This window comes from Dasypus novemcinctus, chromosome 4 (genome assembly GCF_030445035.2).
Source record: "Dasypus novemcinctus isolate mDasNov1 chromosome 4, mDasNov1.1.hap2, whole genome shotgun sequence".
Classification (NCBI taxonomy): Eukaryota; Metazoa; Chordata; class Mammalia; order Cingulata; family Dasypodidae; genus Dasypus; species Dasypus novemcinctus.
The window spans coordinates 86,453,150-86,474,950 of record NC_080676.1 but is presented as its reverse complement, the minus strand read 5'-3'; the positions used below and the strand labels follow the sequence as shown (position 1 = coordinate 86,474,950).

Genomic DNA, 21,801 nt, shown 5'->3' with positions numbered 1-21,801 from the left:
TTATGATAACTAGACAACATGGATAATCTAATCAATTTCTTTGAAATTCAGGATAAATCAACATTTCTTTTAAATGTAAAGACCTTGGCTTTTATCTCTGATAAACAACCAAGTCAGTCTTTGATATGTTATTTGACTCTCTTCTATATAACTGTTTATAAATTCCAGATAAAATTGGCTCTATATAAGCTAGTTCAGTATTTTGAATATTAATTGTACCTTGGATACATTTTCTCTGTGACTATGAGTAAATCACAAAAATGCTTTCTACCAATGAGGATAAAGTCATAGCAAACTGTATGGATTACTTGAAAATGTATAAATTAATTTTCTATTTTATTTTCTGACAGTTGATATCTATATGCTGAAATATCAAAATACTGTTTGCTTTTCCTTAATTATCTCCCAATTTTAAATGCCACTGAAAGAGAATAATTTATGCTCTTATTAAGTATGGAAATAAATTTACATTTTTCATTTTATTGTGGTTTTCCAAAAAAGTAGTTATCCTTAGGTCATAGACTATAGACACATACATACGAAATAAAACTCTATAATAACAAGTATGAAAAAATAGTTCTCTAGCTAGGTAGGGTCAAGTTAATCCCTACCTTAATTTAATCACTGCTTCCACTGATCAGAGATGCTTGATATACAGCCCCCAAATTAAGGAAATTAATTTTGAAATCAGGAGGCCTCTCTCAAAGCATTCTATGAACTACGACTCATGACTAGTAGCAAGTAGCACAACAATGGGCCTAATCATAGGTTCACAAGTGGAAAGGCACCATTTCAGCTATGACCTAAGAAAGAACAGGGATTTTCTTTTTCCAGTGAGTAAACTAAAGACTGATGAAGTGTGCTAAGATACTTCATAACTATCAGGAGGTATTAATAACAGCTCACGCTTACTGAGAGTTTACTATATGCTAGACATTGTTCTAAGAACTGTATTTGTATGTACTCATTTAATCCTCAGAATAACCTCAGAAAGTGGGTACTATTATTGTCACTATTTTACAGACGAGAAAACTGAGGCACAAAGAGGTTAACTTGCCCTAGGTCATATAGTAAGTAAATAAAGGAGCTGATATTTGAACTAGAGTGGTCTGGCTCCATAGTCTACTCTTTTTTTTTTTTAATTTTTAAAAAATTTATTGAAATATATCACTCATTCATAAAAATACATAAACAAAAAGTGTATAATAGTTGTGAACTTACAAACCAAACATATATAACATCAAACAAACATATAAAACATCTCACCCTACCACCAATAACTTGCATTGTTTTTAAACCTTTTAAACTAATGATTAACGAGCACTGTCAAAATATTACTACTAAACAAAGTAGTTTTCCCCTACCCAATCCAATTGTTATTATCTTTATATCATTTATATACAAACATACATAAACAATTAAGTGTATAGTAAAAGTTGTGAACTTACAAAGCAAACATGCATAATATCATACAGGGGTCCATACATCAACCCTCCACCAGCACCTTGCATTGTCATGAGATATTTGTTACAAACTATGAAAGAACACTGTCAAAATCTTATTATTAATCATAGCTCTTATCTTACATTTGGTGTGTTTTTCCCCCAACCCACCCTATTATTATTTTTTAAATATATTTTTTATGACAGAAGTTGTAAACTTATAAAACAATCATGCACACAATGTGGTGTGTCATTTGCTACAGATAAAATAATATCATCTGATTGTTACCATGTCCATAGTATACATTTGGCTCACATTTTCCATACTGCCTCAGTATGAACACAGTACATCTTTTGCATAGATGCAAGAATATTATATTATTACTACTAACCACAGTCCATAAGTCACTCCAGTTGTATTTTTCCCATGCCTTTCCGCATTCCCATCACCCTGCAGTAGTGATATACATTTGTTCTAGCTCACAAAGGACACTCTTGCATCTGTACCATCAACCACATTTCTCACCCACCTCTTGGTTTACTGTGCTATCCAGTTCCTAGATTATTCTCAAGCATTCTATCAATTGGCATTTACATAACTAGACTACCATTTTCAGTCACATCCCCATTTATAAACTAGCTGTTACTCACTGTGTGTTACCATCTACTCTATACATTTCCACAATTTTACAGTAAAGCTAATTAAAACTTCTACATACATTAAACATCAGTGGTCCACTCAGTCCTTCTCTTATCTCCTTTAAGAATCCACCACCTACACCAGGTCTTGAAGATATTTTCCAATAATTTCTTCTAGAAGTTTTATGGTTCTTGCTTTTATTTTTAGTTTTTTGATACATTTTGAGTTAACTTTTGGAAAAGGTGTGAGATAGGGGTCCTCTTTCCTTCTTTCACCTATGGATGTCCAATTTTTTCAGCACCATTTGTTGAATGGATTGTTCTGCCTGAGCTGTGTGAGTTTGATAGGCTAGTCAAAAATCACTTGACCATACCTGTGAGGGTCTGTTTTTGAACCATACATGTGGATCCATTGGTCTTTTGTGTCTGTCTTTAGGCCAGTACCATATTATTTTTACTACTATAGGTTGGTATTATGATTTAAAGTCTGGAGATGAGGATTCACTTTTCCTTTCTATAATGTTTCTGGCTATTCAGGACTCCTTACCCTTCCAAATAAATTTAATGATTGTGTTTTCAATTTTTTCTTTAATGCTGGTGTTATTTTTATCGGGGTAGCATTAAATCTGTATATCAATTTGAGTAGAATTGACATCTTAATGATATTTAGTCTTCCAATCCATGAGCATGGAATGTTCTTCCAATTATTTAGGCCTTTTTAAAATTTGTTTTAACAGTGAGTTGCAGTTTTCTGAATACAAATGATTTACATCATTGGTTAAGTTTATTCCTGGCTATTTGAGTTTTAGCGGTCATATTTTATTTTCACCACTCTTTTGACAATTTAGTTACTTTTTTTGATATAATCTTCATTTCTAGATGCTCTTCCAGACCTTTCTCTCCTGTCTTTTCTTTTCAGGCTCTAGCATACCCTTTAGTATTTCCTGAAATTCTGGTCTCTTGCTTAGAAATTCTCTCAGTTTCTGTTTATCTGTGAATATTCTAATTTCACCCTCATTTTTGAAAGACAGTCTTGCTGGATATAAGATTCTTGGCTGGAAGTTTTTCTGTTGTCATATCTTAAATATATCAGACCACTGTGTGCTTCTTGCCTCCATGGTTTCTGGTGAGAAATCAGCACTTAATCTTATTGGATATCCCTTATATGTTATGCATTGCTTTTCTCTTGCTGCTCTCAGAATTCTCTCATTGTCTTTGGCCTTTGACATTCTGATGAGTATGTGTCTTGGAGTTGGTCTATTTGGATTTTTTTGGATGGGAGTACATTGTGCTTCTTGGACAGGGATATCTATGTCCTTCAATGGGGTTGGGAAATTTTCTACCATTATTTCTTTTTCTTTTTTTAAAAAAATTTATTATTTTATTTATTTATCTCCCCCCCCCCCCCCGCCCCCAGTTGTCTGCTCTCTGTATTCATTCGCTATGTGTTCTTCTGTGACTGCTTCTATCCTTATCAGCGGCACTGGGAATCTGTGTTTCTTTTTGTCGCGTCATCTTGCTGTGTCAGCTCTCTGGGTGTACAGTGCCATTCTCAGACAGGCTGCACTTTCTTTGACACTGGGCAGCTCTCCTTACCAGGTGCACTCCTTGTGCATGGTGCTTCCCTACCCGGGGAACACCCCTATGCGGGGGACACCCCTGCATGGCACAGCATTCCTTGAGCGCATCAGCACTGCACATGGGCCAGCTTCACATGGGTCAAGGAGGCCCGGGATTTGAACCGTGGACCTCCCATGTGGCAGGCGGATGCCCTATCCATTGCGCCAAGTCCACTTCCCCCATTATTTCTTTAAATATTCCTTCTGCCCCTTTTCCCTTCTCTTCTCCTTCTGGGACATCCATGACACATATGTTTCCACGTCTTTTGCTGTCATTTAGTTCCCTGAGACCTTGCTCAATTTTTTCCATTCTTTTCTTCATCTGTTCTTTTGTATGTTCACTTTCAGAGGTCATTTCTTCAAGCTCATCATTCCTTTCTTCTGCTCTCAAATCTGCTATTATATGATTCCAATTTTTTTTAAATTTCATTGATTGCACCTTTCATTCCCATAGGATCTGCTATTTTTCTATGTATGCTTTCAAATTCTTTTTGTGCTATCCAGTGTCTTCTTAATATCCTTAATCTCTTTAGCCATCTCATTGAATTTATTTAGAAGATTTGTTTGAACATCTACAGTTAGTTGTCTCAAATCCTTTATGTCATCTGGAGGCTTCTCTTCTTCCTTTACTTTAACTGGGCCATAGTTTCCAATTTCTTGGTGTGGATTATAATTTTTTGTTGGTGTCTTCACATCTGGTTTACTAGAGTATTTATTCTGGGTGCAGTTTTTCTCTTCAGTTTAGGGCTTCCTATCGTTTCTTCCTTGCTGGTTGTGCAGTAGGAGCCAAGCAGGTAGTTGGTGCTGTAAGCTATAGGACTCAAGCTGCCCTCATTGCACCAGGGACCAATGAAACTTCTTCCAGCTTTCTCCTTTGCCAGGGATAGGGGCAGAGTCACAGCTATGTGGAATAATCCACACGCAGGCCTAGACTGTAGTTGCCCAGAGAGAGTGATGAAACTTCACATCCCTTTCTCTCCTGCCTGGGGCAGGGATGGGGCTGCAACTGTGGGCAGCACTATGCAGTGTGGGTCCAAGATGACTGCAGTTGCCCTGGTAGACTTCTGATTTTCAGTCTATGCCAGCCAAAGCTACCTGCAGTTACCTATACAGGCTGGTGCAGGGCTCCTCAGCCTCCTCCCTGACAGAGGTGGGGCTGAAGCCTAGGCAGGCTGCAGGCTGATCTGCCTGAAAGAAACTGGTTCCTGCTGACACTGAGCATTTCAGTCAGCTCAACTTCCCCTCAGGCTGGGGGCAAAGTCAGAATGGAGGCTCCTGGCCTCTTTCTGACTTGGGCTGGTTCACAACACCCCTGTTCCCAGGGTTATCTCTTAGCCAGCCAAGTCTACCAATCAGTAGCCGAAATTGGAAGCCAACCATCTCCTCCTCCCATGTTTCTGGGAAATGGAGCTTCTAATTCTCATCACAGAGCAGCTCCTGGAGTGGCTCATGCCGCTAGAGTAGGATAGTCACCGGCCTCCGTGACTTGGCTAGTAATTTCCCAGAGAGGCTGGCACAGGTCCCTGCAGCTTCCTCCCTGTTGGACATGGCACGGGGGCCTAGGCTAGACCTGCAATATGATCTGGATGGGAAGAAGCTGGTCTCCATCAACACTGGGGTTTTCAGTTCACCCCGCTTCCCCTTGTGCCAGGCATGGAGTTAAGATGGCAGCTCCTGGCCTCTTTCTGACTTGGACAGGTTCAAGCTTTAGCTGTTTTCAGGATTATACTATAGCCCCCTGAGTTTCCTCATCAAAAGCTGAAATTGGTGCCCGACCATCTTTTCCTCCCCCATTTTGGGGAAGTGGAGCTTTCAATTCCAACCGTGGAACAGCTCCTGAGGTGGCTTGTGCCTCCAGTGGAGGATGGGCACCGGCCTCTGCGGCGTGGAGTGCTCTACTTTGAGTCTTCTCTGCAGATGGGCAGTCTCCTCCTTCCATTCCTTCAAAAGAGTTGCAGGATGCTCTTCTGGTCTCCTGGAGCCCCCAAACAGGTACTTCAGCTAGCTCCAGAGAGCTCTGGGTGTTCGCTAATTGCCCTGTAGCAGGAGCTGACTCTAGGCGCTCCTTACTCCACCACCATCTTGCTGGTTGGCCCTGTTTTTTTTTGAGTACCAATGCTCAGTTTGCCTCTTGAATGGGTAAATCTGCCTAGGGGACTTCTAACCACATCTTTTTTAAAATATCAAAAAAAATTTTTTTAAAGGTTTTAGATGTATTTGTTTTTTAAGATTTATTTATTCCCCCACCTCCACCCCTTTGTTGCCTTTGCTAGCTGTCTGCTCTCTGTGTCTGTTCATTTGTGCTTGTCCTAGTGTATTCTTAACTGCCATGTTCTGCTTTTCACAAGGATGATCATTCCATCTGAAATTTGAATTCAATTTGAAGCCATGTCAATATGGGCTATGTGGGGGCTATGCGTCTTTTCATGAATAACCTGGGCTCTGTGTGTGTCAAACAATAAGAACTGCAGCTCCACCTTTCATAACCATGCCAACCACTCCAGTCCCAGAAAGCCAATTAAGCAATATAGGCTCTATAGAGTTTGGATATTCAGGAGAATGCAAAGTAAATATGTTAATCCAAGCTTACTGGGAATGTGGGGAATGTATGTTAATTCAAGCTTATCTAGTACTCAAAAAAGCACCATTTGACTCCCAATACCTACATTCTCTGTATAAAAGGAACACAAAAATCATATTCAGGGCTCGGGTTTTAGAAGAGAAAAGTTCCAGAGCCCGGCTAGTCATTAATAAGTTTTCTTTCCCAAAATTATTACTGAGTCCTGGACTTCCCTAGGCCATCATTGAATCTCTCTGCTTCAACAACATTTCTAGGGGCTTGTCTGGGATTGCAACAAAGGCCAGAGATGGTAACACTTTGCCACCCCTTTCAGGTATCTCTGAGGAAGCCGGGAGGGCTCAGATGAAGCCCAAATCTGGAAGCCCCAGGACTCCTTTCAGTCCAGAAAAAGGATGTGGATTCCGCCAGAGACCTCCTGGGAACAAACGGATGCACTAGAAGGTCTAAAAGAAAATTCTGGGAATGAAAAACTCCGAACACCAAAAAGGTAAGACCTACCCGGGGTGGGGGAGCATAGTGTCAGGAAAACCTAACTTTAAACATTAGAAGGGGAGCCTGATCACTTCCCAAGAAGGTCCCAGTACCTCCAAAATTTGTGGGGAAGCCACCTTTTCCAGTTCTGAAAGGAAAGAGAAAAGCCTGATGTTTAGGTTTAGCTAACTGCAGGTTTGCATCTGGTTCTGCCTTCACTAAGATAGTGAGGGATTGATTACAGTGGAAAAGGATGTTTTTGAGTTTAAGTCCTAATGCATCCTGAAAAATTGATCTGGATTTGGAAAATCTTCATTACAGAAAAATGGATTGGTTTTTGTAATAAAGCTTGATCTAAATAAGAGTTAAACAATGGAAGTTTAGCCAGAAATAAGTCTTTGTTTTGGTGCTGGATTGCAAATAAGGTTGCTTTGTAAACAGCAAGGGCAAGCAAAAAGTCCTTTTGAAAGTCTGGTGTCAAAGGGGTAAAAATTATGAGTTGGATTAATGGGCTTTGTCCTTCTCTCTATGTTTATTAAATGCTGGTGTGTGTTTTCATGCCTCCAAATGGTAATGTTAAATTGTGTGATTGTGTGAAACAGTAAACTTTGTTTAAGCTGGAACCCTCCCTTGCTATTGGCAAAGGAGTGGAATAATTGTAGTTTATAAAGCAGACCACTTGGTCTGAATGTGCGCGCAATCAGGAATTCTCCACATCCGAGTCCGTGCTGCACACCCAAGTTTATTAAATCTGGCCCCAGTCAGGATGGCTGTGTCATAGAACAGTAGCTCAAATCATGGCCCTGCCAAGACAGAGGTCCCCCAGGAAAGCACCGAGCCCTGAGAAGCTTCTTCAAACCATTTTAGCAGCCTGGGACTTGCCTGCCATTGCCTTCCCTTCGCTCACCCTCTCCCCTAGGGAAATTCATGGCAATGGCAGAGAGTCAAGGGTTTACCCCTCCCATCAGATCCATGCCTTCTTAAACCACATTCCTGTCTACCACACCCAGCTACCTGAGGGGGAAAAAAAGGTAAAAAGGTGCCCTGGCAGAGCCAAAATAAATGCAATGGAAATTCCTTCCCCAGGGTCACAGGCCAGGATTTCTTTGTAGGTCTGTGTTAAAATGCTTTGAAATGTTTAAAAACGGTAAAACTGGTAAAATGCCTTTGTCTAGCAAAACAAAAACAAAAACCAAAAAACAAAACTATTGCCTCAGAAACCCAGAGCCTGTTAACTAGAACAATGAACCTCTAATCACTTAATAGCCTTTTGATGGCTAGTTTAACTGGGAAACTGTCAGACAATAAAGTCATAAAAAACTACAGAGAAAAAAAAAATGATTCAGCTTGGCAACTTCACAATAAAATTTAGGCAGCCTGTCTCCCAATGCCCCGGAAATGTAAAGGAATAAAATTCTTCTGTTTAATCTATACTTAAATTTTATGTTCAACTCTTAAGTTTGTCAGTTTTCTTGTACCTAGAAAATCAAAGTTAAAGTTCACCTGTTAGAAGTTGGATGATGGTAAAAGGTAACCTGGAAATGAATCTTTGAATGCCAATACTGTCTTGCTGGTAAATTCAATGTATCACCAGTGAGTGAAATTTATTTAGTTACTGAAAAAGGTGGAAAAACTGCACATAATTGTTATTAATAAAATTATTTTAATTGCATAATTAATAAATAAAGGTACCCAAATTAATTTTAAGCAAGAACTTTCTAGAAACACAAAAATTAAAATCATTGTATAAGTACCATTTTATATATATATATAATATATATATAAACTTATAACTGAAATTATTGTAGCAGAGTAAATGTAGCCTAAATTTCAACTATTATAATAGCAATCTTAACTAATTTACCTCTGTTTATGGCTACTTCAAGTTTATCTAGAGTTTACTATAATAATAGTAATTATAACTTAAACTTATCTTATAGTTATTTTATAACAAATTCACCCCTAGACTTCAACTACTGTGATGTAATTATAAACTGACTTTGCCTTTGCTTCCAGTTACTGTGGGTCTGGCCCACCACTTGCCTCTGCTTATGGTTGTAAAGCAAAGGGAAAAAAACGTATCATCGCATTAGAAACATTTTGATTATAAGCCATTAATTTTTAAAAAGCCACAAAGAGGGAAAACCATGAACCTCTAATCTGGAAAAGCCAGCAAAATAAAGTCTTCAGAAAAATCTTTCAAATATTGTTTTACAATTAAACTTATTTTAAAGGAAAAAAAAGGAAAAAGGTTTTAAATAGCTAAGTTGTGTTTCTGTGTCAAACTATTCATGTCTGCCTATTTGCTCAAATTGTTAAAATTAAATATGCAGTTATATAAGTAATAAATATTCCTAAAACCCAAATTAAACTAAGTGGTAGGGAAAAATCATATAGAAATCTGAATATAAAAACTAATAGAAAAGCTTGAAAAAACCTTACTAAATTATAATTAAAACAAATTAAATAGTTACTTTATGTTCCGGAGCCTAAAAGTCAGTATGCTTTTAAAATTATTCAGTTTTAAAATTTTATCAAAGACAAAAAGTTTTAAGCCCCTGAAAAGAAAATAATAATATTTGTTTAAACAATAACAATTTCAATTTATTTAACTTGTGTGTTATCTCTATGGTTTATGAGATATCAGGTTAACAGGGTAATATTATAGGTATTGAATCTTTAAAATGATAAAAGCTGAAGTTCGTGTTTAATGAAATTAAGTTAAAGAAATGTAAGGCTGCCCTCTCTTAATTGTATAAAATAAATTCCATTAGTTGCTAATTATAATCTAAGGTAAATTTGCCAATCTGTGGTTGTGGTCAATTATAAAGAATTTGTAAAAGCATCTTCCAAACTGAAGCATTCAAATGGCTCTAGTTTGAAAGAGCTATTATTAACTAGAAACCTGGATTGATGTTGATGGCAAGAAGTAGCTTCATAACAATGAAACCTGTTTAAAAGCTACCTCAATGTATATATTCAAGTAGTGGTAATAAAAAGTTACCTTGATTCTACTGGGAATCTTCCATTTTCATTTTAACAATGAAGAATAGCTTTACATCTACTTAAAATAAAATACCTGCTAATGTCTTCATGGTAAAAATGTAAAAGTAAGCAGTCATTTGATATTGGAAATGTTTAAAAGGTATATAAAATCAAGCGATAAACTTCAGCATTGTCAAACTCTCTTGTGCATTCAAACCAGGCCTTGAATACATTACAAGTTGCCTGTCCATTCGAGTTATTGGCTAGTTTGATCACTAACCCCTAAAACAATAAAAGTATCTACTACATCTCTGGTTGTGCTCCTGAAGTCGATGAAAACTACATTGCAGTTTCAAATTCCTTTATGATGGCTTGGTACAACCAAATGTACAATGTATGTCGCCTCCAGATTGGCACTGTTTCGCGGTGCCAAAGAGTGCTATGCACCAGGCTGGTGAAATACTAAAAACTACCTTCCTAGTCTCTCTCTCTAGGATCAACAGTGCTGTGCCTTACTCACTGTGTGAAGAACATACCAAGTGGAGCCATAATCATTAGCAACTGTAAGTAGAACTTAAATATAAATTGGCATTATAGCCTACTCCCATGGAGAGATAACATGTAAGGTATTGCAAACCTGAAACTTAAATCTATTAATCACATCTCAAAAAAAAAAGCATATGCATTAAGTAGTACGTTAATTAGTATTAAGTACTGTACCTATATCCTATTCTAGATATTTCTATTAAATCATATGCAAAAATACATTAAACATGTTAAAAGTCCCAGTAAACTTCACTTTCTGAGTAGTTAATAAACATTCCTATAAGATAAAAATAGTCATCTTGCCTGAGAGCAGTGGGGCCAACAGTACTTTTAATCTAAAAAGTCACCAAACTAACTTGGGGGCAACCTCTCACAATCGTCACTCCATACCAGGTAAAGACTGTGCTTAAGGCCAGGGGCCACCAGTGGCTTACAAGTAGCCAGTTAATTAAATACTGGTTCAACTCTAGAAACCCCCGAGGTGCAAATAGGGGTGTGTCAAACTCTCAACCCAGCCTCCCTACTACTGATAGAGAATCCAAAGGAGGGACCCCTTCTCCACTCTTGCCTCGAAACTCTTAACCAAAACTACTCAAGCAGACCAGACTTAAAAGATGAGCCTCTTGTGAACCCAAACATTAAATGGTTCACAGATGGAAGTGGTTTTATTGGGGAGGGAATTGGAAAGGCAGGCTATACAGTGGTTTCTCGATTTAAGACCATGGAAGCCACGGCTCTTCCCCCTGGAACTTCAGCCCGGAAAACGGAGCTGATTGCCCTTACCTGAAATTTAAAATTAGCAGCTGGAAAACAGGCTAGTGTCTACACACACTCTAAGTGTCCTTTCCTTATCCTTCATGCTCGCTCTGCGTGGTAGAGCGAGGTTTGCTTACTAACAGTGGGTCACCTATTAAGCATAAACAAGAAATCCTAAATTTAGTAAAAGCCATACTGTTACTTCAAAAATTAGCACTTATGCATTGTCCAGGGCATCAGAAAACAAACACTGTTATAGCAAAGAAAAATGCTCAAGCTGATGCAGCTGCTAAAGTGGCAGCAGAAGCCCAGGCCCCCCGCCTACCCCTTATTCCAACACCTGTACCAGTACTTAAAGTTCTACAGTATACCCTGGATAAACAAACCAGGGCAGCTGGCCTGGAGTTCACTCTGGAGACTAATGGACGGCTTGTTAAGGATACTCAGGTCTACCTACCAGGAACAATGCAACAGAAAGTCCTTCATGGACTTCACCAAGCCACTCATCTGGGAAAAATACCCTGGCCAGCTTAGCCAAACGTATTTTCAGTGAACAAAACCTGATAAAAACAATCAGAAAATTTATCAGAAGTTACTCGATTAAAGCCAAAATGTACAAAAACTTTAGTCTGTAGTTCTAATCACTCCCACAGCTATTAAAGTTAAAGGAATTTCCAACTTGATACACTAATCCTGAATGAAACCAGCTGCCTAAGAAAGTGCCAGTCCACCAGAAGCACCTGACGAAACACATGAATGCCAGTCATTGGACAGCTGGGATGCATCTTCAAAAACAAAGCTAAGTGCCTAATACCGTAATCAATTACAGTTTCTCTCTGGGGCTAACCAAGAACATAAAATAACTTATATATATATATATATATATATATATATACGGCTCCCCACCAACTTTAAAAAGGTGCCATCCTTGCAGATGCCTAATCTTTTCTACTTCTGTAATCCAGTGTCTTCTTAAAACACCATGTATTCCCAGAGTTCTAATCAAATTTATTTCTTTCAGAATGGGCCTCTTCTTAGCCATGTGAAAACTTCATCCAGCTTCATACAGAATGCCAGATCTGTCCTCCTCCAGTTAAAAAACAATAACAAAGTTTTTACACCTTTTCAGGTAGGGACTATAGCCCATGGCCAGCAGGAAGTAGCTACAGAAAAAAAGTTCATCTCTCTTCAGCATCCATTTAAGATTAAAGGTGTAAACTCTCTGAGGAAAAAATAAAACAGGCTAGTAAAATAGGGAATTAATAAATGGATCTGGAACCTGGCAGGAAGTGCACATGGACATCAGTGAACCCCAGGATAGCTGCTAGAGGGCCCCTGCCCCCAGGATTCTGCTATCCAGAACAGGGAATTCTTCTGAAAACAAGAAAAAGCCCTGGATGTTCCCCAGGAACTCTGTCTTTGGGCCCTTAGTGGAAAATTAATAAGTGGGGTAATCAATCAAAACAACAAACAGTCGCCCACCTCATAACTCCAACAATAGTGATGCCAAAGTTTAGTAAGTTAAGCTGGCATTAAAGGGGGGAATGATATGGGCTATGTGTGGGGGCTGTGCATCTCTTCATGAATAACCTGGGCTGTGTGTGTGTCAAACAATAAGAACTACAGCTCCACCTTTCATAACCATGCCAACCACTCCAGTCCCAGAAAGCCAATTAAGCAATATAGGCTCTATAGACTTTGGATATTCAGGGAGAATGCAAAGTAAATATGTTAATTCAAGCTTACTGGGAATGTGGGGAATATGTGTTAATTCAAGCTTATCTAGTACTCAAACAAAGCACCATTTGACTCCCAATATCTACATCCTCTGTATAAAAGGAACTCAAAAATCCTATTTGGGGCTCAGGTTTTAGAACAGAAAAGTTCCCAAGTCTGGCCAGTCATTAATAAATTTTCCCTCCCAAAATTATTACTGAATCCTGGCCTTCCATATTTGATCACTGAATCGCTCTGCTTCCACAACAATATAGTTACAGGGGTTATAGAATGCTAAAACTGAAATAATTTAGGATTACCTAGTTCATGGTTCTAGATCTTCAGTCAAGGGAGAGGACTTGGGGGGATATGAAGCAATGACATTTTGTGGATAGGCACACTTTTCTGGGAAAAGATATGAACCACACATCTACTCCATATCTCTCCGTTGAGAGATTAAGAAAATAAAGCCATAAAGTAATGAATGTAAATGTTGCATATTGTAAGCAAATGGTAGAAGATCCAAGCCTAGAAGCCAGGACTCTTTCCCTTACCTCCTCATACCCAACCCCCTCAGGGAACTGGCCTTCAAGGCTGAAGAAACCTGAGTGAGGAACAAAGGCACCATCTGTGCCTCTGTTTGACTCCACATGACTCAATACAGCAAAGCAATGAGACAAGATGTTCGCTGATGTAGACAGAAAGAACAGAAATTCTAGTCTGTGCCTGTCTACACAATGCAAATGGAAAAAGTTGAGAAAACATTTAAGAAATAAGAACAAATAAAATTTCTTCTTTACAAAGGTTGATATACATTCATTTAGTGAATATTTACTTTCATTTACTTATTTACTTATTTACTGATAGCTGGAAAACTCCAAATTTCTTCCATTTTCATTTATAGGTTCAAGCTTTCTATTTCTCTTGGGATCTATTTGGTAATTTATATTTACCTAGAAATCATTTTTGTCTAAATTTTCAAATTTATATGTAAAGTATTAATTTTAATTATTTCAATTTCCTCCATTTCTATTTCCCCATTAATATTTGTAATTTTGTACATGTGTACTGTCTCGATTTTAATTAAATCATGTGATATTGCTTTGCCTTGTTTTTGTTACTGTTCCATTTGCAAAGAACCAAAGCTCTCATTAGGTTGTCAGTTTTGTCATTTTCTAATTCATTTATTACTTATTCTGTGTTGAAGGTTTGTTTGTTGTTCTTTTTTTTTTTTTTTTTTTTTGTGTGTGTAAATGAGTGTTTATTGATGAAGACACAAGGTCAGGCTTCCCCAAACTCCCACCCTCCCCAAGGACAGGTCCCAACAAGAACAAAAGAATGGTAAGCATTCTTAGGGCAGCATTTACACACCCCCCTTCCCATTTTTCTCCAGATTCCCAAGCTTCACAATACAGACACATGGAACAGGCTTGGGAAAGGACACTCAGAGAATCTCTGACCAGCAAAAGAGTTCTGGGTGAGTGCTTGCTTTCCTTGCCCTTCGTACTGATGCCAGCTGGCAGTTTCTAAGACATACTGAGGCAGAGGCCAGGGGAATACAGGGCAGCCTCCACCCCACTTCCCCAGTTAAACGAAGCTTGAAACAGGCCAAACAGGAAGCTGCAGTGGAGGCTAGAGATCCTGTCTTTTCAGGAGAGGTTCTTTTACATGAAGCAGAATCCCTCTCTAACTCTGCTCAGACGTGCAAGGGTAGACAGCCTCCCCAAGGAGCACAGAGTTCAAGGACTGGCTCAGTCAGGCCAGCTGAAAACAGTAGCTGTTATTATCCATCATTGGTAGGGAAGACTGAAAGAAGCCTAGTTTTGTGGGACCAACTTCCTGAGATGAATCCTAATTTGTTTATAAATAAGTTTTTTTCCTGTAATATTAACATGTACAGCTATTGATTTTCCTTTGAACACTGCTTTATTCATATCCCTATGTGATCATTTTTTGTAAATTCTGCAGTCCCTCCTTAATTAAAAAATGGATTTTGAAAGTTTAAATTTTACAGATAGATAGGGTTTTTTTTTTCTATTCAATTTATTAATCTCCATCTCATCATATATGGTGATAGAATGTGGCCTAAATGTTCTCAAATGTCCTTTGAGCATCACATGAACATGTTTTTTTTTTCTTATTCAATCTGGTAATACAGTTAATTGTATTCACAGACTTTCTCATAATAAACTGTGACATGTTAGTATAGGGAAAGGGAAGACTTGGGTCACAGCTCAGGCCCCAGCAGACAACATGGACAGAATCCTACTTGGAATGAGAATCCAAGAATAATTGGTGTGGAGCTGAACAGAGGTTTCTTCATCAATAAACATTAAAGGGCTGAACAGTACTGACAGGGGTGGGGTAGCAAAGCAGGGTCAGTCACAAGGATTTGGGATAGGGGTATGCAGAACAAAGGTCAGTTACATATGGATATTGAACTGAGCTATGAGGAGGGGCTACCATCCCAGTAGTAAGCATACACAAGGGTGTGTTCAATCTAGAATTACCATCACAATAGTAAGCATGCACGAGGGTGAGGTTAAGTCTAGAGTAATTTCAGGTATTACTCATTTGCTATTTTATAATATAAAGGCATCTATATAATGATTTAATAATCATAATTGTTTGTTAATTCATAACCCTTCATTATAGTATGTAATATGATACACAGTGAAACGTCTTCTTTCATTTTGTTTCCAACCACCAGTTCTTAAACCATTCTTTGACAGGTAACCACTGCTTTTATTTTTTATTTTTTTTTTATTTAACCACTGTTTTTAGATCATTTGCTTTTTTAAAACCAGATATGTCAGTAAAAACATATATTCTTTTCTTCTTGTATATGTTTATAATATACATACTGTTCCACATCTTGAATTTTTCATTGAAAATATATATACAGGATGGATATCTCATAATTGATTTACCTAAAAACCTATTTATGAAGGATCCTGTGGCAAATAATCCTGTACCTATGTTATTTTACTTGTGTGGCAAAAATTCTTAAAAGCATTAATGGGTCTAATAGTATATGTACTTATTTTGGTAGCTATTACAAAAGTGATCTCCATTTGGAATTGTGACTTTTAGCATTCTGATAGATGAAAATGGCCTCTTGGTGTAGTTTTAGTCTGCATTTCTCTTATATGCATATTTTAATATTTATTACTCTTGTATGTGAGTTGAAGAACTGTTAATATGTTTAAGAGCCATTGGGACATTCTGTGCCAGTTTTCCAATTGACTTGCTGGTCTTTCCTCTTACAAATTTATAGGTGCTCTTATTCATTAGGAAGCTAAGATTTACTGTTAGAGTTATAAGTTGTTAATGATAAATATCACTTCAATCATTTTTTAATTCTTTTTAAAAATGTTATTTTGTTTGATTTTCTCATCCAGGATTCTGTGAGTATTGTTAGAAACCCCCCATCCCTACCTACATTTTGCTTCTAATGTGTTTTTTAATCCTGGAATAGTTTTATTTTCCTCTTCTGTTTCTTTCCTCATTGCTCACAGTCCATTTTATTTCTTCTTTTGTTGTCTTATCTTTTTTATCTTGTATATATAATCTTTGACATCTTGTTTTACAAAGGCTACAATTTCTTCTATTTCTTTGCTACAGTGGAAAATATATATTGTTTTCTAGGATAATTCTTCTGGTTTAAATCTTGATCTGCCATTCCTTATGTTGCTTTTGTTTTATAATTAGCTAAGCATGGGTCCAATGCTAGTTTCTTTCTGATTATTTCTCAGTTTTGAATGAGCTAATTCTATCAGCTATTTGCTGAAGAAAAGAGGCTGGGGGAATTAATTGGACACTAGTGTTAGCGGAACACTCTGGGTTCTGGGTTTCTAGGTTCTTGGCTATGTCACATAAAAGAATTTAAGGACACAACATAGGGTTGGCAAGGAAGTAAACAGTTTAAGAAACAAGACATGGTTGCAGACATGCTACAGGGTGAGATGCACACATGGAGCCCCAGGTTAGGTCTTTTTAAGACCTTTCCTCCTCCCCCTTTCTAATGTTGGGGAGGGACCCCAGCTGTTTGCTTTTCTGGTTCGTTGCCCCACCTTTTCGGGGCACGAATAATGAGGCCATTTTTTTGTTGTTGTTCTTGTTTTTGAAATTATCTGTGGCATACCTTTGACCCCAGAAAGAGTTCCAAATGGGACCTCATGGCCAAGGTCTTGATGGGGTCTTTCCAGTATCATTTTTAAAGTAGGTGGGGTCTCACGGCCATATTCTCTGCCAGGTCCCAACTGCCTTTCCTCTTTCCCTACACTCTCCTGCCTCACTAGGGAGTTCCATTTTGGTGCCATATTTGCTGAATACTATACCCTATGTCACCAACTCAACTGTGCACATTAGGCAAAGCAGGCATTCTAAAGGAGTTGCATTTACACATTTTGCAAGTATGATCTAATGCTTCTTTATTTTTCTTTCTCTGAATGTGATTAACAGTGACAAATGCTTGTTGCTGTTTAATATCTTCACCTTGCCATACTCACAAACTAGTTCTGGCACATGTGGCAAGCTAGTATCATTCTTTAGTCACTGCCATTTCCTCTGTTATCCTGTTATCCATAAGTCTCATGGAACCTTCCATAGATCACTTATGGCCTCACCCTTTCCTGTTACACATAAGTAATTATTGCTGTGTCCCTTAGAGATATTCTACCCATTTTTGTAAGTCCTAACTACTGCGTACGTTTAACATACTCTTACCATCCTCCCTTGATTTGGTCTAAATTTCACAATATTCCATGATCTCTGATTTGTAATTGTGCCTGCCTTCTAAAGGAAGACAGTTTTTATGTCTCAGTTTTGTTGGTTTGGTGCAAGAAGATAAAGGTAGAATTGCATTTACCTTTCCATCTATATCTACTTAATTGGAGAAAAAACCAAGCAGAACCTCACCTATTAGCCCCTCTCCAATCCTCCTCTCAATTAAGTGCTCAGTCCCCACACCTGGACTAATCTGTTGTACGGTGTCAACTAAAATGTTCATATTAGTTGATCATTGCATATCTACCTTCATAAAGTATTTACATTTAAATATGCTAGGGGATTTAAAATCCTAGACTTCCAGATGAAACTATGAGTGTAGACAATATGGTAAATGTGGAAAGAAGTTAGAGGACCCCAATTGGCATTTGTAAAATTACCCCATGTGTATGTGCAATAAATTTATGCTGGACTAGATTTAATCTCCAGAATTAGTTAGCTACCCTAGTATTTCATATTTTTTTTCTGGAATAAAAGGAGAATGAAGCATTCTATACGAGTAAAATTCCTAGTTAACTGTCTAAAGAATATTATTTTAAGCATTAAGGTGGAAATCTTAACAATGACAATTTCTGATTTTCTAAAATAAAGAGGTAACTTGATATGCTGAAACTACACTGAAGTGAGACATTCTGGATTCTTAAGCTCTTTTTCTACTTATTATTAATAACATTTTGGTAAGTCATTTAACTTCCCCAAACCTCAGTTCTCCCATCTGCAAAATGGGAATCGCAATATTTCTTTCCCTACATTATATGTTTTATGTGTTTTATGTGAGTGGCAAATAAAATAATATATGTCAAAATGCTTTGTAAACTAATAAACTACCAGAAGAGCATAAGGGTCTACTTAATAGAAGACAACCCACGCATAAATAAATTATCGTGATACTCTCAAAGATAACAGAGATATACAGGGAAATGTATCCGATAGAATACGGCATGATTTCATGGTTTTTTGTGTGTGTGTTTTTTCTAGTTGTTCAGTCAAGCTCTGAACTGACATTTTACTTCTCATTGCTTGCAGTGAGTTTTCTATCCTGCCTCCTCTTCCACAGTACATTTGGGATAGTTCTTGTTTTGTTTGTTTGTTGTGTTTTTTTTTTCTTTTTAAAACTCTATTGTGAAAGATAGCATAGAGAAATGAAAAGAGAAAGCAGCTTTGGAGTCCAACCTATTTGGTTTGTATCCTGGCTCTCTGTCCTTGTACTCATCATTTAACATCCCTGAATCTATTTCCTCATCTGTAAAATGAATTTTATGAGAATTGTTATGAGACATAAATTAGGTCATATGTACCTAAGGTCTGGTACATAATATGGGCTCAATAAATGGACTTCAAGGATAGTTCATCCTTGAAGAACTATCTAATATGTCTTAGATTTTATCAAGTCTTGTTTGCCTGCTTAAAAACATATTTTGCTTATTTCTGTGTTCCTAATTGAAGGTTTTATGACACTTAACAACTGATATATTGCTGTACCATGATTAATAGCTTTTCTAATCAATGAACCATTTCATTTTTTTTCTAGATGCCACTATAGAATCTAGTTTTCCTTAAAACATACTTTTCTTTGATGTCTCTGGCTAATCTTATAGTTCCAATAGTTTCTTCTTTTCAATTAACTTCATTTTCTCTTAATTAAATTACTTTTTCTCTTGTAAAAGAATATATCCTAATCGTAAACCTTCAGGATAGAGAATATATCTTCTTTATTCATACTGCACTGAAAATTCTGTTAAGACCATACCACTAATAAGTAATACTTTTGTATGGGAATGTTAAGGATTCTATAGAATTTATCCACTCTGCCTGAGATCATTCCTAGAAGACTACAGATTATTAGTCTATAGCATTTATATAATCCTTTATCATTTAATGGAGGACTCCAAAATACTAATATAGATTGATTTTGCTATTGGAAAGAGGAGGAAACAAAAATGGAATGATGAAAACATGGCAGATATCACATCTCATGTAACTATGAAAATTAGAATTTACACTCATAGTCTCTTATTCTGAAATCTGCTAATATCCCTTTGAGCTAGAGTCATTCTAGCATCAGAGAAAGAAACATACCTATTCATTTCCAAGCATTTTTATTTGGAAAAGGTCTGTTCAGTATTAAAGAATTGGTTCTCTTTCATTTCAAAATAAATTTTAAAAAAACAACAAACAAACAGTCCCAGTGGTTCCTGGGACATGGTGGTGGTCAGGGGTGGGTGAGGGTGGGACAGAAAAACTGTACGCTAGGGCCAGCGAGCAGGAAGGAAGTAAAGGAAATAAAACTGGTGGTCAGTGATTCCTCATCCATCATTGCATGGAAAAAGAATTTTAAAAGGAAAGTCACTATCCTCCTTCATCAGAGAGTCTTCCTCCAGGACCCTGTAGGAGAGGAAGACACACTGCTGAGCCTTCATTTGGGGAGCAGCAGGAGAAGGCAGTATCTCCTTAGCCAAATGAAACCATTCTTGACAGCTGTGTTTGTGCCACCAGGCTGCTTAGAAAATTATCCCTAAAATGACTAATGTTTAGTCAGTCAAAAACCTCTAGCTTCAAAGGGAAAACAATGAGGAGCGAGTAAATAACATATCAAACTTGATGTGATCTTCCCAGCATTTTTGTAGGAGGTTTTAGGGAACAGAGTGAAAAACACCCAGAGCTGGAATTTAGGAGTTCTGATGTTAGTCTCAACAGTTTCACTACCTAGCTGTGTGACCTCAGAAATGTAGTTAACCTCTCTGGACCTCCAATTGTTCATATTGAAAATAAGGGGGTTGGTTACTAAGCGGTGTCTAAGAGCCCGTCTAGAGAAAAAATTCCCAATCTATGGCAATTAGAAACATTTGATGGGGTGTTACAATCTACAAATAGTTCCCACATACATTATCTAATTGATCGTCAAGACAGTTATGAGGTGGTATTATTCCCAGTTTTAGAGGAGATTCAGAAACCACAAAATGGCAGAGTTGGCATAGAACAGATGTTCCCAAGAGGAAGATACCCCTTCAGTAAAAGAAGCAGCTGATGCTAACAAATATAAATAGCAGCAGATAATTTAGGCTTTGAGCTGTTGTTTAGGGGTACAGCAGAATCTCTGGATGCAGCATTGGGGTAGTGATAATCTACTGTGTGGAATGTTATGTGATGATGTATTTATAAAAAAAAAAAACTAATAAAAAGAAAATTAAAAAAAGATACAATAATTGTTACTGCACTACACCCTAATGAATTATTGTGTTCAAGGTTCCTACAAAAAAAAGAGTAATATTATACTCGGCTTATGTTTTAATTGATTTATTAATATTTTATCACAGGAATGTAATTTAAGCTCCTCATGATTTAGATCTCATAAACCTTTAGCATTTTGCAAATTCAAATTCCAATTTAAAGCCAGGGCGAGCAATTAACTTTTCTATCATCTTGTCAGGGGAGAAGGTTCGTGTTTAATTTGAGACAAAGTGACAGAAATATATATACACTGTATGTATTACTCCAATTTAATTTATGAGTCAGCACCATCCACCTTCAAAATGTAGATTTAATAGAAGGGGAGGAAGAAAAGGCCGTGCTATCATGATAGGGCTGTGATATCTGACCTGAATTTCTTATAAAAAAAAGTCCCTGGTTTGTTGAGTTACCAGGCTAGATTGAATGACTGCAGGCCTACTTTCAGTTCTTTTGTTTTAAATTCCATTTACTAATTTCTTTCTCATATAGCACACAATCTCATGGATATCACAGGAGCTCCCACCTCTTCCGCTTTGACCCCCACTGGTATCCCCTCATCCACTCTCAGTTTCATGCGGAGTTGCCCCTCCAAGATTTACCCCAAATCCAGACAAGAAAGATACATTCTGGTAAATATTGCCTGAAAAATATTGCCTTTTTTCACTTCCTTCCCCCATTCTTTTAAGTGTTCTCAACCTAAAATAAACAAACAAACAAAACGACTTTCTACAACTTTATATTTTAATTTACCAGATATACATGGCAAAATAAAACAACAGCACTTCCCAGGAAACCTTCAAAAATATTTAAGGACAGGATAAGAAGATATGAACTAAAACCACAGAAGGTACTCAGGTGAGCTAAAGGGAAGTACTTCCCCTTGGTGGTGATTATACACTGGAAGGAGGCTGCAGAGAGGTTAAGGAATTCTCCCTAGCTCTGTTATCCTATAATTCACCAAAGGCGTACAATACTCTATGCTGATGAGATGAGTTACATGACATCTCCTCCCTGGTTCAATCAAAGG

At 37.4% G+C, this 21,801-nt stretch overlaps 1 protein-coding gene across 40 annotated transcripts in view; it reads right to left on the bottom strand.

Moving 5' to 3' along the window:
* ZBTB20 (zinc finger and BTB domain containing 20) overlaps window positions 1–21,801 on the bottom strand; it is a 900,898-nt gene that overhangs the window by 580,200 nt on the left and 298,897 nt on the right. The gene's annotated exons all lie outside the window — the stretch shown is intronic.